Source organism: Girardinichthys multiradiatus, chromosome 12 (genome assembly GCF_021462225.1).
Source record: "Girardinichthys multiradiatus isolate DD_20200921_A chromosome 12, DD_fGirMul_XY1, whole genome shotgun sequence".
Lineage (NCBI taxonomy): Eukaryota > Metazoa > Chordata > Actinopteri > Cyprinodontiformes > Goodeidae > Girardinichthys > Girardinichthys multiradiatus.
Window position 1 is genome coordinate 29,763,242 of NC_061805.1, and position 19,233 is coordinate 29,782,474.

The 19,233-nt window shown below is 37.2% G+C and overlaps 1 long non-coding RNA gene across 2 annotated transcripts; it reads right to left on the bottom strand.

Annotated features, from left to right (window-relative positions):
- Positions 1 to 1,131: 1,131 nt before the first annotated feature.
- Positions 1,132 to 10,598, bottom strand: LOC124877135. 2 transcript variants are annotated; one of them, XR_007040447.1, is made up of 5 exons: positions 10,286 to 10,575; positions 9,862 to 10,121; positions 9,719 to 9,777; positions 1,293 to 1,591; positions 1,132 to 1,211 (listed from the first exon to the last, which is right to left on the bottom strand). It is a non-coding gene; the product is annotated as an uncharacterized LOC124877135 (long non-coding RNA). The 2 variants fall into 2 exon arrangements; XR_007040448.1 differs by lacking the exon at positions 9,862 to 10,121 and having other exon boundaries at positions 10,523 to 10,598.
- Positions 10,599 to 19,233: the final 8,635 nt, after the last annotated feature.

Genomic DNA, 19,233 nt, shown 5'->3' on the forward strand with positions numbered 1-19,233 from the left:
CTTTCATCTCCAACCTTATCCAGACCCATTGCTTGGTCTCATTACATTGTGAGTTAAACTTTTTGTCATCCGATGTGATAGGATTAAAAAAATTACATTGTTCAATGGATCATTTTAAGCAGGTTGGGTCTAGCTTTTCAAAGAAATATACAAATAAATTTAGGTTTAAGAAAGGATCACTTGTTACTATTGGAGGCCAGACATGAAACAAAGAAATTTTGAGTAATTGAGAATTATTTTACTTTGTTTATTTTAGTGTATTTCCATTAATTATATTTGTTTGCCACTGAGCAACTAATAATGTTCGTAGCTGAGCTAATGTAAACAAACTCCTGGGCCTCGTTTCAGAAAAGCGGGTTAACAACTTCTTAGTAGAAAACACATACGCTGAGTAGACCTACTCAGGGTTTTCAGTTTCAGTTGGTAACACTTGGGTGACCCAACTCTGAGTCAAAGTCGCCTAGAGTTAAGCACAAGCACGAGTAAATAAGAAGCCCTCATCAGTGGAAGGCAGATAACACGTTTCACCATGGCAACGTGAGGAAATTAGAAGCCTCGAATTGCATATTTCTTTCCGAGGAATTAGGAATATTAATGATGACATATGGAGAATTTTGGCACATAAAAGCACTACTGCTGCTGCTTAAAAAAAAGTGAGAGTTAGTGTGGCAGAGACCAAGTCAATGCATAAGTGTGATTTGAAGGATAATTAAAGTTGAATCCTCGATACTAAACTTATTTAACGTCCAAAAAAAAAATTATAAAGTGTGTGTGTGTGCAATAAATGTGTATCTAGGTGCAACCCAGCGGGCACAAAAAGGACGTGGCAGCAAATCAATATGAAATATAATGATCCAGTAAAATCAGATAAGGTCCAGTTATAAGCTTTTGTTATGTTTAACCTTTACCAACTGAATTACACAGCATTCACTGGCTATATTCCAACATATGCAATTAATCAGGTATAAGAAGTTAAAGTTGGCTCATGACCTAATATGAAAAAGAGTAAACATGCCACTGAAATTGAGTTTTTTTCTGTCCCTACAGCTCCCTGTGAAACAAGAAAACATAGAAACTGTCATAATGAGCATTCTATCTGACTGACATGAGCACAACCACTAGGAACCGACAGCGTTTTAAACAGTTTATTGATATTGTAGGAGGAGGTGGCTGGAAAGCTGAACAGGAAGCAGCTCTGGGACTGGAACTCACTAGGAGGGAAAGGAGACTGGTTATTGGGGTTCTGAGGAATGGAGGTAACTTCAGGAGGAGGGTTTTCGAAAGTGACTTACTGAGGAAGGCCGAGGTGGGCTTGGTGTGTGAGGTTAGTATTTCCACGGTGTCAGAGGCTGGCAGAGAGTGTGTAGTAGTGTGCTGTTTGATATAAGTTCGGTCTGAGGGATTATGCGGCATTGGAGGGTGTAGAGGCAGGTGAACAAGAGTCAGGTCTCTGTGAGAGGCGTTCTTTGAGTGTCAGGGCTGGAGGCAGGAGTGGAAGGGAGACTCACGACAAACCTGGTGGTTTTCCGTTCTCCGCTCAGATCTGCTGGCAGGAGAGGGATCAGGAACCACAGGATTTCAGAATGGCCATCTGAAAAAGGCAAGAGAAGACAGCGTCCATGAGAGCAGTGCAACACGGTCAGTTACCACATAGGTGAAATAACTGGGCTGACGCCTCGCTCCAGGTTCCAGCTCCTAATGAAGCCCTGCTGATTGCGCTTTGATCCAGCACACCTCGGAGGCAGCACCTGCCAGTCACACCCTGCAGAAAGGGAAAAACAAAACACGGCACACACACACCAACTGCACATTGGCACTGAGTATGACAGAAACATGAGTAATCAGAAAGGAATACCTAAAATGCAGTTACAGAAAACACTAATTGGAATAAAACTGCTGTAGCATCAGTTAAATGTGGGTGAGATGTCCACAGAGGTGGATTATTTTATTTGTTTGAACAAAATATCATTAAGTACTGTATTTTCACTTGCGTGCAATAAAGAACACTTAATAAAATAAAAACACTGTTATCTTTAGTTTGGGAAGTGATTAGTGAATCAGAAATTATTAAAATAAATATTATTCACAGAAACCATAGAAAAGGTTACTAGACTAAAAGCTAAAAGAACCAATCAGGAAAAAATTAGGCTGTACTGTAAAGGAGACTAAAATCCAGGATAAATGAAATTTATTTTTGAACATACTGATTGGTTATCAACAAGGGATAGTCAGATTAATTAAATTAGATTCCATTCCAAGATCTATTCCCTGACATGAAGTCTCAAAATGTGATAGCAAACTGCACTGATATTTTCTTTCATTAGTCTTATGGGTCTGTGAGTAGAAAACACCACAAAACTGTACATCAGGGGTGCCCACATGTTTTCAGATTGCAAGCTACTTATAAATGTTCTAGTTACAAAGATTTACCGACAGACGGTATGAGGGGCTTTTTTCTAAAAGCTCAGTTTGAAATAAAATTTTAACTAAACCTAAGTTATTTGTACCTGATAATATTAACGTAAAACAGAACTTAACTAAAATCTCTGTCAGGGTTCAAACCCTGGTATCCTGCATGACAAGCAGGGACATGAATCATTTTGAATTTTGCATTAAAGTCAGAAGACAATCTGACTTTAATAATGTTTGTGATCAAGATGATGGGTAGTTTAAGTGCAGCACTACATACAGTTGCTTTTCAAGGATATTCTGTGTCACCTGTGTTGTACAAAAAGCTGCCGGTGGCACGAAAACGAAGTGCAGTCATTCTATTTCTGAGGTAAAATAATTGACTGTGGCAAAAAACGATAACACCATAAAATATATTCATCCAGAAAATTATAAGACATCTAATCGCGGTATGATCCACCTCTCCTGACAGAGATTTCTGGAGAGTAGTTGCGCTTCAACGTCTCCATGCTCCTCCAAAAAAGATCACGCCATTTCTGACACTTTCCTTGTGTCAGGTCTCAGCTAAAAAGCAGACCAAAGCCATGGTTTGTTCAATAAAAACTGCTACTGAGCAGAGTTGGTTTACGTGGCAAGTTGCAGGAGTAACTTGACCCGTGGTAACTGCTACATGGCTTTCTGAAACCTAAAACCCAGGGTATGCACATACTCAATTCAGAACTTACTCTGAGTTTTCACTAACTCTGCTTTCTGAGACGGGGCCCTGGAAAGTTAATCATTCAGAAAAATAAACATCACGGTACCACCATCCTCCAAATTTTTCTGAGTTTAGTTTTGTTTCATACTGGTACAGTCACAATGCCAAGAACAGCAAGGTTCTGTTTGGAAGATCCCTTTTTCATGCTTTATCTTTTCCTGTTGCTTTGGCAAAGCAAAGCCAATTGGTAACTGTTGGTAATAAGCACAATATGAGTGTCATCAAGCACAGCACAACAGTAAACACGGATAAATAGGTGTTATGGTTCAAGTGCACAACAGAAGCCATTTGTCAGCGCGTGCTGTGTGGGAATCACGTGAATAAAAGGAGAGTGAAACTCTTTATTGTTCCGTTTTAGGGGGATCTGACTTCCAATCCAGCACAACAAGCTGTTTGGATGTGGAGCCACAGCCAGCAATGGTGGGGCAGGGAAGTTAACTTTACAGAGACCATGTTGAGGGCAGCTTTTAATTGTATATGTCAGCGACTCGCCTCTCAACTTCAGAGGCAGAAGACTTGATGCAATCCAGTGTATCGAACTGTGGCAGGGACAGATCCTCACATGCTCGGTAACCTCAATAGCATTTTAAAGTCCTCTGTTTAAAGGGTTGTACACGGATTTTACAATAACAACTACGTCCCACATCCAGACGGTTCCTATAAGCCTTTCAATTAGGCTTGGATAAAGTTTTACCTCCATTTATTAACAAGCTCTAACGTCTCGCTGTCTCTCCACTGTGCAGTTCTATTCAAGCCCCCTGTCTATTTTGCTAACGGATACCGTTTTCTGCTGGGCGGCGCAAAATTGTGACGAATGCGACGGAAAGTGACGTCAAAGTCGCATCTAACATTCCAAAAGATTAGATACAAATCGGATTCAGGACCACATATGAATGTGGCTGAAATTTGACTTGGAAAAAATCAGATATGGGCCAGATATGAACCTTCACAGTTGTTCTAAAAAGTCACTCGACCTAAAAAAAAATAAGATTTTGGTCACATTTGCCTGCAGTGTGAGCATGGCCTAAGTTACTTTATTGAATTAAAGACATAATTGAACACAACACACACACACACACACACACACACACACACACATATATATATATATATATATATATATATATATATAGGAGTTTGCATGTTCTCCCCGTGCATGCGTGGGTTCTCACCGGGTACTCCGGCTTCCTCCCACAGTCCAAAGACATGCCTGTTAGGTTAATTGGTAGCTCTAAATTGCCCTTAGGTGTATGAATGAGTGTGTGCATGGTTGTTTGTGTGTTGCCCTGCGATGGACTGGCGACCTGTCCAGGGTGTACCCCGCCTCTTGCCCATAGACTGCTGGAGATAGGCACCAGCTACCCCGTGACCCACTATGGAATAAGCGGTAGAAAATGACTGACTGACTGACTATATATATATATATGTGTGACAGAAATAACTTGAATCTGACAAAGGTAACAATGAATAAAAATTCTATGAAAATTAACAAATGAAAGTCAGGCATTGCTTTTCAAACATGCTTCAACAAAATTATTAAAAAAAATAAACTCATGAAACAGGCCTGGACAAAAATTATGGTACCCTTAACTTAATATTTTGTTGCACAAGCTTTTGAGGCAATCACTGCAATCAAACGATTCCTATAACTGTCAATGACACTTCTGCACCTCTCAGCAGGTATTTTGGCCCACTCCTCATGAGCAACAGCTCCAGTTGTCTCAGGTTTGAAGGGTGCCTTTTCCAGAAGGCATGTTTCAGCTCCTTCCAAAGATGTTCAATTGGATTTAGGTCAGGGCTCATAGAAGGCCACTTCAGTCAATCAATAGACTTGTAATGTCCAATTGAAATCTCTGAAAATAAATGACGTGTGTAGAAAGGATCCCAGAACCTTCAAGATTTGATTACAGTTTGAGTGGTAGAATGGGTCACACCTGACCAATTTATGTGTCTAGTTTCTCCATGTCTTAAAGTTGTGTTTACCAAAAAAGGCTCTTACACGAAGTATTTTGTTTTCCAAACCAAGGACAAAACTTTCATATGAAGACCATAACACACTTTGCCACAAAACACACGTCAGCTACACCCAAACAGCCTGTACACACCCCACTAATGCTCCACCTGTCAGCCCTTACCCAGCAAGGTCACCACCACATCCAGATCAAACTACACAACTAAAAATTAGGCCATGAAACATCCTCCCTCTCCTCCCTACAAAAAACTCCTGCCAAACCCTTGATCATCAGCCATGCCTTTTCGACCCCACACTAGATGAAACTTTTCCGAAATCATCACACACACACTGCACTTGCAGTACTAGAGTTTTAGGTTTTACTTTCAAAATGTTTGGCCAAATATTCATTTCAGTTTACTGCTTTTTCATAAGCTGCATTTGGTTAATATATAAGGGCTTCAGCCCATGCATTCAGCAAATACACTAAAATTTACTTAATAACAATTACTGGTTCTTTCTAATTTCTAACTGCAGTGTTTGAAACACAGCAAGAGCCATGAGTTGTGACTTAACATCCTTTATCAAATGAGTTTAAGCTTGGTGTTATGTCATGTTGCCATCAGCACAAGAATAGTATAATTTCTTGCTTCTGTAAATACAGGAATTGCTCCAGATTGGCCTAATGTCTACAATAAAGTTTAATGAAGCATTAAATAGAGCTCTGGTTATCTCATGTTGTTTTTTTCTTGTTGCAGCATTGCAGGAGAAACTCTGAAACACAGTATGGTTGCTCCATTTGCAGATTTTAGAGTTCACAAGGATATAAGCTGCTTGCAATTATGATGATACAGACAGAAACTGAAAAATTGGACGCATCTTAGTGGCTCGAGGCTTTAAAATGTTCCATTATCTTGCACAGCCTTTAATATAGTATATGTTAGATATCAACTATAATGTTGCTCAAACACCATGTTAGATATCATGCTGATTAAATATCATTCTGTTTTTTTAAAGAAATAATATACCATTTCCTAGGACTTCCTCCAGTGTTCTTCAAGATAAGCCTTTTTTTTTTTTCTTTTTTTTACAATTATTGTAATAAGTTTGCAACACATCTGTTCACATCTTTAAAGCACTTAGATAAACCTTTATAGGCAAGGGCAATGGTGTAAATTTATGATTTAGTTAAATTTGTTACGTTAAATTTGTTACGTGGTACCATATTCTAGTTAAATTGACAAATCTGACATAAAAAGATGAGGAGTACTAACAACTTTATTATTTCCTTTCCGACGAAAGGTTTTATGAACATATATAGCACATTTTGTCCCTCGCAAAACTGCATTCTGGTGACATACCAAGTTCTGTTTTTTTGGTCATCTGTATTAGAAGTATTTCACAGGAACCTATGTGACAAAGCAAACTGTTTTGGTCCAGGATGTTAAAAAAAACATTGGGTTTACTCCAATTGGCCAGTATTGATATCAGAACAGTTAAATTCAAAGAGGTCAAATAATCTGAGAGCACGAGAAGCCATCATCTATGGAACTGGGACCTTTGGACATATCTAACCACTAAAAAACTAAAACATAATGTCAAGCTGTATTACACAGCTGAAGCACAAGGTTTGAATGTGAAAGTATGTGACTATTTCCAATGGTCGATGGGAAATCAATCAGTCAATCAATGGGTCAACTTATCAAAATGTTGTATATCAATAGAATTCACAAAGGGACGATATGGTTTCACTCAAAATTTGAATGGATATTAATTCAGTATCATTACAGCATACAGTATTGTAACCCCCCCTCCCATATCGTTTATTGTTTCTTATCACTTACTATAACTTCCCAAAACAATTTATTACGATTTCTCTGTGATTTATTGCAACTGGCTTATTTGAGTACTCCATAAACTCCAGCTGGCTTTTATTCCTCCAATACCTCTTGTTTAATTCTCTCACTTTGTGATCACATACACTGCATTCAGAGCAGATAACAAATGAAAGCACATTTATTTACTAATTATTCTATTTGAAAAGATTATACATTATTGTCCCATTTTAACAAAATGTTAAGAAGTTAATTTATAATGTTTTCTTTTTTTTGCAAGCTGCTATTCTGCACCGGTTAAAGCATAAACTCAGGTATGTTGTCTGATTTTAAAACAATCTGGTTAAACACTGACTGCAGAAAACATTAGAAGCAACAGTCTGCTTCCCACAATGTGCTACATGGATGAACAGTTTTGGAACTGCATTTGGAAAAATTGAGATGAATTTGTACCAGAATATTAGAAAGAAAAATGTTAGGAGAGAAATTGGAATAAAAATAATCTAAAGCATTTAATCTCCCCTATAAAACACATTAGGACAATGCAAACACAGGTCAATAAATTATGTCACTAGGTGTGTTGTTATTACATACATTCATAGATTAAGCTTTTTATATATATTCAGTGTATCCAGATTAGGCCAAAGATGCATAAATGATGAATAATGATCCAAAGAATAATTTGAATATATGTAATGCTTTTATTATTTATTCAACTCATTCAGTAAGTGTATGATTTAAAATTTCCTAAACCCTAAAGCACTTTTAATCTGAAATCTTACTAAAGCTTTGAGCCACAACCTTCCTTCATCACTTTTAATGTAATTAGTCACCAGCAAGCATTTGGTTCTTATTCAATCCTGGAAATTCCTCTTCATGCTAGAAAATACATTTTTAGAAAGAAAGGCAAACTGATCCGAATAGGTTGTTGATAGTTTATACATGATATGACACTCACTTCACAGCTAAAACCAAAAGGTAATCTGAAATTAAAACAAACTCTGCACACTTCTGGGTCTGCCTCTTTCAGCCTCTGTCTATACAGGTCCTTCTCAAAATATTAGCATATTGTGATAAAGTTCATTATTTTCCATAATGTCATGATGAAAATTTAACATTAATATATTTTAGATTCATTGCACACTAACTGAAATATTTCAGGTCTTTTATTGTCTTAATACAGATGATTTTAGCATACAGCTCATGAAAACCCAAAATTCCTATCTCACAAAATTAGCATATCATTAAAAGGGTCTCTAAACGAGCTATGAACCTAATCATCTGAATCAACGAGTTAACTCTAGACACCTGCAAAAGATTCCTGAGGCCTTTAAAACTCCCAGCCTGGTTCATCACTCAAAACCCCAATCATGGGTAGACTGCCGACCTGATTGCTGTCCAGAAGGCCACTATTGACACCCTCAAGCAAGAGGGTAAGACACAGAAAGAAATTTCTGAACGAATAGGCTGTTCCCAGTGTGCTGTATCAAGGCACTTCAGTGGGAAGTCTGTGGGAAGGAAAAGGTGTGGCAGAAAACGCTGCACAACGAGAAGAGGTGACCGGACCCTGAGAAAGATTGTGGAGAAGGGCCGATTCCAGTCCTTGGGGGACCTGCGGAAGCAGTGGACTGAGTTTGGAGTAGAAACATCCAGAGCCACTGTGCACAGGCGTGTGCAGGAAATGGGCTACAGGTGCCGCATTCCCCAGGTCAAGCCACTTTTGAACCAGAAACAGCGGCAGAAGCGCCTGACTCCAAAGTACTTTTTTCGGATGAAAGCAAATTCTGCATGTCATTCGGAAATCAAGGTGCCAGAGTCTGGAGGACTTGACACTGCCAGAAGTCCAGTGTCAAGTACCCACAGTCAGTGATGGTCTGGGGTGCCGTGTCAGCTGCTGGTGTTGGTCCACTGTGTTTTATCAAGGGCAGGGTCAATGCAGCTAGCTATGAACCAGGCTGGGAGTTTTAAAGGCCTCAGGAATCTTTTGCCGGTGTTTAGAGTTAACTCGTTGATTCAGATGATTAGGTTCATAGCTCGTTTAGAGACCCTTTTAATGATATGCTAATTTTGTGAGATAGGAATTTTGGGTTTTCATGAGCTGTATGCCAAAATCATCCATATTAAGACAATAAAAGACCTGAAATATTTCAGTTAGTGTGCAATGAATCTAAAATATATGAATGTTAAATTTTCATCATGACATTATGGAAAATAATGAACTTTATCACAATATGCTAATATTTTGAGAAGGACCTGTACATCCATCCAGTCATTGAGAAGTTTAAATTAGATTTCACTTTAAATTAGATTTCTCTTTAATGCAAAAACATGTTCAAATTAAAAAAAAAAGATATGTTTAAATGGAAGCTCTTTAAGCTAAAAGATAAGTGAAAGAAACGGTTGAAGGTGGTTCATCTGGGTAAAAAGGAGTGCACAAGGGGTTTCATTGGGTGGTGTCAAAATTATTTTAAAAACTGATAGAAATCAACTCTCCTTTGTCGACTTATCTTTTCAGTTTGAGATGTTGTTTGCACTTTGGACAGCACTCAAAGCATCTCAGCCATTCATGGTCCTCCTGGTATTTATGCACTGGATTTACATGCACATTTGCTTGCCCATGACATATCCAGAAGAATGTGTGAAAGTGCTTTATACCATGTGTTTTCAAACAGATAAGGCTTTGAGCATTTGAGACATTTCAGAAATCTAATGTAGGCTTGATGGCCTTGCTGCATGATCAAAGAATATGGGGGCTTCTTTCATTACCTTTGATGGAGAAAGACGTTTGGATGTTTGCCTCTGTCTCTCTCTTACCCTCTATCTGCCTGTAGGGAGAGGAGAGAGCTGGTTATCAGTGCAGCACTGAGCTTCTGAGAGCCCTTTTAAGAAGGTGAAAAAGCAGCACTAACTTGGAAATCAGAAATCATGGTAGTAGGGTTTCTGCACTGCTGATTAATGCTAAACGGATTCAGTTTATAGGCAGTTTTTAAGGAAAACGTATATGACTTATTTCCTTTCCACTGGAATATCCAACAAAACCACAACCCCCACTGTCAAAATTTTTTACAGATAATTGAACACTCCTAAAACCCAACATGAACTGTGCTGTGGTAGTCTGATGAACTCCTTCAGAAACACTGCTCCCTGACTGACCCCTTACATTTTGACTCTGCAAAAGAGAAAAAAGCAGACTATTAGGAAGTACTCATCAATGAAGTTATTCCACCTCCCATTCACCAAGTACAGCTAAACAGGCATCATTAGTTCAATAATGTTTTTGGTAATTTTATTTATTCTCTTTTCAGACAGACAGAAAGACACCTATTTACCTACCTACTTATGGTTGCTCTCAGGAGCTCAGTGAATTCTGATATGGTACCATGATAGGATGCAACCAGTAAACTAAGCCCAGTCATGAAATGTCCTCACTCCTAACTTTTCCACAGTCAACTGTTAGTGGTATCATGACAAACTGGAAGTGATTGGAAATAACAGGAATGTATCCACAAAGTGGGAGGCCATGTAAAAATTACAGGGGTCAGCTGATACTAAAGTGCATAGTTCACATACAAATCTTCTGCAGAGCCAATAGCTTCAGACCTCCAAACTTCATGTTGCCTTCAGATTAGCTCAAGAACAGTACATATAGAGCTTAATAGAATGGGTTTCCATGGCAATGGAATGTGCAGCAATGTGCAGCATTAGATGTAATGTGATGTAATGCACACCAGCACTGAATTATATAACAGTGGAGACCCGGGTCGCTGTAACCATGGTTTGTTTCTAGACTGTGCTGGTATCAGTTTGTGCTTGGTTGCAATTTGGGCGTACCTTATCTACTGCTTCACACTGCTTGCTGCTGCTGATTGGATAATTTTGCCTACCTCGTGTTTTGTTTTATTCATTTACTGATTTGAGTTGCAGTTGTATAGAATATATTAAGAAGTCATAATTAAACTGTTAAGGCTGGTGAACTGTACTGTTTGCGTACCCCTTATGTTACCTCTTTATTTCTAGGGGAGCAGGGCTGTAACATGTTTCCTGGAGTGACGTCATGGCTCTCTGTTTGACAATCTAATGGATTAATCTGGGTCCAGCAGTTCCAAGGAGAACAACACTTGCCTGATATTATTGTGCAAGTGTAAAGTTTAGTGTAAAAGGGATTATTGTGTGGGGCTGTTTTCGGGAGGTACATTTGGAGGAAAATAAACTCTTAATGCCGCAGCATACCAAGACATTTTGGACAGTTTTATAATTCTGGGATGCGTTAGGGAATGCTCCCTCTAATTCAAACATGTCTGTGCACCAATGTACAGAGCAACGTCCATCCTGATATGAATGAGCCAGTTAGAAGGAATTTGACTAGTCTGCATTGTCTTTCCTGAACTCAACCTTATAGAATACCTTCATGATAATTAGAGTGGAGTCTTCAAGCGAGACCTTCTCATACAACATCAGTGTCTGACCTCTCGAATGCTCTTTTGGACCAGTTGTTTAAAAAATCCCATTAAGACACTGCTAAACCTTTTTGACAAGCAATTCCATGAAAGTTAAAGCTGTTGTGGCTGCAAAGGGTAGGCCAACACCAGATTAAAATATTTTATTAAAATGGGATATCATTCAAGTTCATGTGTGTGTAAAGGCAGGTGACCCTATACTTCTGGCAGTATAGTGAAAAACGTGGTTTTGGGTGCCACTGTGAGTTATAAAATGTTAATAACGATAACATTTTGCACTTGATGAAAGTAAAAATGTCCTCTAGATCTAAAAAGAAATGACCTTGCTCTATTTGTTACGTGAAGGTGAAGAAACATTAAATTGGATAAATTTGCACTGCTCTCATATTGGATCTCACCCTATATGGTCAACTCAGAGATACATATAAACCATACATAGCCATATTCATGTCTAAAAGCAATTTAACATCAAATGTTTATTTCAGATGCATGTTCTTAGACTGTGAGAAGAATTGGGAGTACGTGGTGAAATTAGAATTTGGCTTATATTAACCAGCAACCCTCAAGTGGTGAGCAAACAGCCCTGCCATGCAGCCCATGAATAATTATTAAAATAGTTTTTTTCTTCAAGATAGTTTGTAAAACTATGTGGTTGTAAGGTAAAGACATTGTGTCTGTGAGTAATCTGGGTAAATCATACGATTTACTCAAGAGCCACATTTTTGGAGCTTATTTTTAAGAATTGATTAAAAAATTTACTAATGAAGGTTGAGAATTTTAGACAGCAGTAGAGACAGAAGTACACGCTACTATATGCACAGATACCAAGAACTTACTTTCTAATTATTGCAACACATTGGCAATGAACCCGTGGGCTGTACTGCCTTGGAGCACTAAAGCTGTGATGCAACTGTTAGGATTTCTGGGCAATGTGATGGCATAACTTGACTGTGAAAAGACACAGAAATGGGAACAAATTGAAATTAACAACAAAACGTTCCAGCACAATAGGTTTTCGGTGTACCTTACACAGCAACACCTTAGGCCACACAGATTTCAAATTTAAAGATTTTTCTTTGTTCTGTTGTTGAGTAAGGGTCAGATATACTGTTGGGCTACCACATGTCCCTTAAATTATGGATTTGGTCTGTACTTGATGAATTATTATGAAACTATTACTATTTTACATCTGCAATGAATGAATTTAAATGCTTTCGGAACAGGTATTGTCCTGCATTTGTAAGCGGCATCAAATGCAACACCATCTTGTCCACATTTTGTATGTAAATAACTAAGTAAGTAGATTTACTAGTGATCTAAGGTGAATGGTGTTGGGATTATGAATCTGAGAATATTATTTAGTATTTAATATTAATATTTTAATATTTTATCAAACAATATTTCGGTCTGTTATCCTGTGAACACCAGCCCAGTAAGGTGATGGTATTAGGACAAAATAGAAAGGTGTGAGACGAGCTCTGACATTATTGAACAGCATAAACTCTGCACACACATGGAATGAATTCACACAATTTCTTAAAATACAAGAATTTATTGACAAAAATAAGTCAACTCAAAGTCAAACATATTTCAATCAACAAACTCTTTACAATGCTAAAACAATCCAACTAAGCTACCAAGCAGAATGAAAGAATAAGGAACACTAATGGACTATGTACAATATAAACAAGTTGATGAGAGATGATTGAAAACCATTACCGAAAGAGTGATGCAACATTGCCATGTAACGTTTATGTTTGAGAACCAAGGATTATCTTGAAGAATCTGGAAATTAAGTTAAGTTAGTCTTGGAACTAACTTAAGCAATAATTGGTATACCTTTAGACAACCCTTCACAATGCAAGATCAGGTAAAATATTATTTTAATAAAATAATGTTTTAAGAATGATCTGCTGAATAAAACCAACCGTCTGGATGACTAATTCTCAATGGGGTCTAATTAGCTGCCTTTACTTATTGAAATAATATTCAAATAAATATTATTAAGGGAATATATTGGAAAAGAGCCAAATCTTTCTGGAGAAATTTGGCTTAATGGTGTTTCATTAGCTGTTAGCAGTTAAAGCTAACAAAGAAGCTGATAGCTTAGCAACAGAATCAAACACATACCTTTAAAATACCAGGGTTAATAAAAGGGTTAAAATGCATAAGCGCGGATGGCGCGTTATGATCAATCTTCTGTTTAAAATCCCCCTTCAAGTAAAGTTTGTCTTAACTTTATAAACATATAAACAAAGAACACAAAACTGAACATGTGTGCTGCAGATATTCTGCTAGCACCAAGATAGCTGAGTTCAACACAAACAAAACCAAACTTCATAAAAGGAAAAATGTTTAGATAATTTCAATCTAAATCCTTCTATTTCTCTGCCCAAACACTTAACCTCATGAACTGTGGTGAGGAACGTTGTCCAAGCGACGATGAACTGTCAACAAACTGTTAGCTTCCAGCTAACTTCTGTGGGTGAAAGACAGCTCGTTGTGTCTGCAAATCACACTGCACATTATCGTAACCACGGTGATGCGGTCTCTGCTGTCTTCCTTCCAGACTGGGAGACCGCGTCTCTGCAAGGGCTTCTCTGGAACACTGTTTGCTTCTGCAAGCCTCAGAGAGAAAGTCAGGCAATGCTTATATCTTAATTTCCCCTTTTTATGAATGAATACTGGATATACAAACAGTTATTCACTCGTATTTACTGGTGCATATGATCGCGTGATCTTATCACACTCTTGGATCCGGTTGAAGAGTTATGTCTTTTTGCCAGCAAAGAGACATTAGCGCGCTGTTCCCCTCCTATCCCGATGATCACCGGTGTGGAAGAGGTCGGCTTGTTGGAGAGGGGGTGCTCTTATTCAGACAGTGGCATCATGGGAAGTCTGCTGCTACCCCGCTTTCCTCAGTTGCTGGAAGTCAGTTAAATGCAATTTATTTTGAAAGTTCTAGAAAGGTTTGTACTGGAGTTTTAATGTTGTTTCCATGGCTGTGGGTCCCAACAATGGGTAACATATGATTTGAGCCAATGTGAGCTAAAGGAGGGCAGGTTGATTGGTGGAAAGTTGGTAAGAAACCTCAATGTTTTCCCCAATAGAACCCCCACATCACCCCCTTCCCTGCATCCAAAACTGTTATGTTAATGGTAAGCCAAATACAAGTATAAGTGGGCAATGAGTGGGATAATTCAGGTGTTTAGAAAATTGAGCAAAAAGCTACCAGTAAAGAAAACTGTGAATGTTTTCTCTGTTCATGCAACCTGCAGATACGCAGTAGTGTGCTGCAGGTGAACAACACTCCCACATTGTGAGGGCAACCAAAGTGCCAAAGATCTTCATTAATGTTTCTTTAATGCCCACCCAAAGTATATCCTAAGGCTAATAAGGGGATGTCAGCTTTTTAATCTCTTTTATTTTCTAGGTAACTATATACAATTTCATAGGTGTAACTATTATCAAACAACTTTTGATTGATTGATTATTTATTTACTGCAGATTTGTCCACTAAACATCCATGATGTGGATCTCACGTTCCATTACATTTCAAAAGGTGCTTCATTAGATTATGATCTTGTGACTGTAGAGGCCAATTAAGTACTGTACTTCAGCTCATTGTCATGCTCAAGAAACCTTTTTGAGATGCTCTAGGCTTTGTTATGTGGTACCATATTCTACTGGAAAGAGCCTTGAAAAAATGGGTATACTTGATATCATAAAGGGATGGACATGCTCAGTAACAATGATCAAGAAGGATGTGGTATATAAAGGATGACGTTCCTCAGGTGGCACCAAGTGGCCCAAAATGTGCCAAAAACATTTATTTTAAAACATTACAAGACCAGCAGCACCCTGAACTGTTGATACAAGGTAGTATAGGTTCAAGCTTTCATGTTGTTTACCCAAAATTGTGACCCTACCATCTGAATGTTGCAGCTGAAATAAAGACTCATCTGACCAGACAATGTTTTTCCAATCTGTTGTTGTCCAATTTTGGTGAGCCTGTGAATTGCAGCTCGGGTTCTTAAAGGAGTAACACTGTAGCTAACACTCAACAAGGCATTTTTTTTTCCATAAAACTGCTGCTTTCCAAATGTTTTCTCTTTTTCGGACCATTCTCTGTAAAACTAGGGGGATGGTGGTGTGTTAAAAAAAAAAATCCCAGTACATAAGCAGTTTCTAAAAAACTCAGAAGCCTGTCTGTTACCAACAACAACAATGCCACATTCAAAGTCACTTAAATCCCATTTCTTTCAACAATCTGAACCTTGGTTTGAACTTCAGTTAGTCATCTTCATCAAGTCAAGATATCAAGCTGTCTTGAGTTGCTGCCATGTGTTTAGCTTATTCAACATTAACGTTAACAAGCAGTTGAACGAGTTTACCTAATAAAGTGGCCAGTGTGTGTGTGTACCAACATTTGTATATGTTTATTGATATGTAAAAGATTTACATTCCATTAACATTGGACTTGAATTCAGAGTTTATAGCTAAACATGTTCATCGGTAATAAAGTTTAGATAATAAGTATGAACTGTGATAGTCTCTTACCATGATTTCAGCTATGAAAGGTGGTTTAACATAGTTGGCACATCGTGGTTGTCACCCCGATGAGAGCAACATTAGACCCAGCCATGGGTAGTCATTTGTTTTTTCTGCTCAACATGTGTTGACACAAAAACTACATTAAACACACACCTTAAAAAAAAATTATGGGAAAAAAACAGCCATTTTCATCACCAGGGGAGGTTTGTTGTTTGTTTGTTTGATTGTTTTGTGAGTAATCAGATCATCATCTGGGAATCATGCCATCATTCTAGCAAGTTGTCCTTCAGATTTCACAGGATAAATAAAAACATCCATCTGTTTGTGCAACTAGAAGAAAGGGCTGTCTCTTTTCTTCACATTATAAAAACCACAATGTGAAGAAAAGATGACTGAAAATAACACCCAAAAACAGAAAAATCCTGCTTATCAGTCATAAATGTTCGAGAGATGAGCGCTGGGTGGCTCAGTTGGTAAAACGGGCATACCATTAGGGCTATAGCAGAGGCTATAGTCCTTGATGTGGTTGTCCAGGATTTGATTTGCTGGATGTCTTCCCTTTCTCTCTACATCTTGTCAAATTACTATTCAATAAAAAAAAAACTGCTACTAGTGGTAAAAAAAAAAACAAAAAACGTGTTGAGGTGATTGAACCTGATAATGTTTTAGTAAACTGGTTTATCTTTTCATCATTAAGCTCAAAATATGTAAAAATGTTTTAAATTAGTTTTTTCAATATATTATGGTTTCAGTTGTCTATCAATAAATTTGTCTTGCCTTTTTTGAGCTTCTGTACACAAATTCATGGTGTGATTATGAATATGTATATATTATTTAATATTAATACTTTAATATTTTGGTTAAAAATATTTTGGTCTGTTAAGGGTTTGTCCTGTGAATACCAGCCCAATAAGGTGGTGGTATTAGGCCAAAATTACTTATGTTTGAGGAAGTATTATATTGAAGAATCTGGAAATGAAGTTAAGATAGCCTTGGAACTCACTTAGGCAATAGTTGGTATACCTTTAAACAATCATTCACAATGCAAGATCAGATAAGACATTATTTTATCAAGATAACAATTTAAAAAAATGATTTGTTTAATAAAACCAACCTTCTGGATGACAAATTCTCAACAATGTTTAATTAGGTGCTTTTATTTATTAAAATAATATTTATAGAAATAATATTAAGAAAATAGTAAAATAATATTTAAGGAAATATTATTTTGAATAAGAACCAAATCTTTCTGGATAAATGGGTGTTAATGGTGTTTACTTAGTTATCAAGTTTAGTATTATAATATTTAGGGAAATATTATTTCCTAGATTGAAAACTAACAACCTTTTTGGGTAAATGATCTTTAGGTGATTCACGTGTTCTTCACTTGGATCCAGTTTGAAGAGTTATCTCTGTTTTCCAGCAAAGAGATATTTGCGCGCAGTGTCCCTCCTTCCAGTTACAGTGGGGACCTGCGTCAGTTTGTTGCAAAGCGCGGTTTTTATTCAAACAATGACGTCACGGAAAGTCCACTGTTACTCCTACTTCCTGGCGGTGCTGGAAGTAGGTTAATGCGATTTATTTTGAAAGTTCCAGAAAAGTTCTTACTGGCTTAATGTTGTAACCCATGGCTGGGGTCCCAACAGTGGTGACGTAGATGTTTACAAAAAAGTACTAAATGCATACATGGCAATAAACTGGTGTAAATTTACACATGTACAGTTTTACATAGAAAACTGACAACACATAGTTGTCAGCATTCTCTGTTTTCAGGCAAAATGCTCATTTTTGTTTGACTTTTGTTTTTTATACAGTGCTCTGATAAGGTTGTCAAACATATGACCACACATGAACACCTATGTTTGCAACTTTCCACACATAAGGCACAGCCATAGAGGTGTGAATATGGTGGGTGATGTAGTTTTCACACCGCACTTGTGGCATTCAGTATTGATTATTGTGTTCACTAACCACTAGCAAAAGGAGAAAGAGATAGAGGAGAGACGGTGTACTTTGGATAGAATCCTGCTGACTTTTCTGAAGTGGTAGATATTCTCCCCATTTCCGTTAGCCCCTTTTTACTGTAGCTGTTTGACAAGCCAAAATGCTAAATGTTTTGTTTTTTTAAAATTTAATTTCCCCATAAAGATTTTTGAAGTTTGAAATTTAAGCAACCATAAATAGAGCTTTTTGCAAATAAGAACAAAAGTTCATTCTTGTGTACAGTATCAGTATAATATCAGTCATTTTGGTGGTTTTCAAATTAATTTGGAATTCCAAAATAGTAAAGTAAGTGTACATTTTCTGCAAATCTTTAAAGTCTGTGTAGTAGATGAAGCTGGAATATAATAAAATTGGTATAATGGTAAATACTGCATGTTATTGCACACTGCCTGTATACTCCACATATCTCCCCATTTGTTATTAATATTTATAAATGACATATCATATTCTGTTTTCTGAATTTTGCAGAATTTTAGATAAACACAACTGTCCTATAACTTTTAGGCTATAAAAGTATATATTTTTACAATGTTCTATATAGAATCCATTATGATTCAGTCTTGTATTGTGAAAAAGAGAAGTGAATTCAGTGAGTTAACAGCTGAAAAAACTCAACAGAGCAAGTTGTCAAATCCTCCAAAATGATTGAGGTCGTAGTTATGACAAGGTCATTTGTAGATATTTTGAAGGATATATCTCATCACTTTTGTGCCAGAAAAACAGCACATCTGGATAGAAATAACACTAATAAATCACATATCATATGGAACAACAAATCAGAATGCTCAGTTGAGCTAGCTGATTATAACAGAAATCGCTTTATTTTTTTGACAAAAAACAATCTGAATAGTCCAATCATTGTGTAACCCCTTATGGCAGTGACACATCAAAAAATAAATGTAGTCTTTCCCAAAGGACCCAGCAATGCCATCACAGTCTCTAAGGTTCATTAAAGTGTAGAAAGCTGACTTTTATTTACCAACCAAAAAACAATGTTCTTTGACTAAGAACACATATTCACACCCCAAAATAAAATCAGCATTTTCCAGTATGTTAGCCTAATGGGACAACCTCAACAACACTTGACTGAAAAACAAAGACACTACACAGTGAGTCAGGTCAAAGACTGTGAAATAGTCTGTTATATTGTTCAATAAATGAAAAAATAATGTTATAGGATTGACAGTCATTTGATTCTCCCACAATGTAATATTTAATACATTAATTTTATCAATACACTCTCCCAAAGATTATTCCATTGCATTG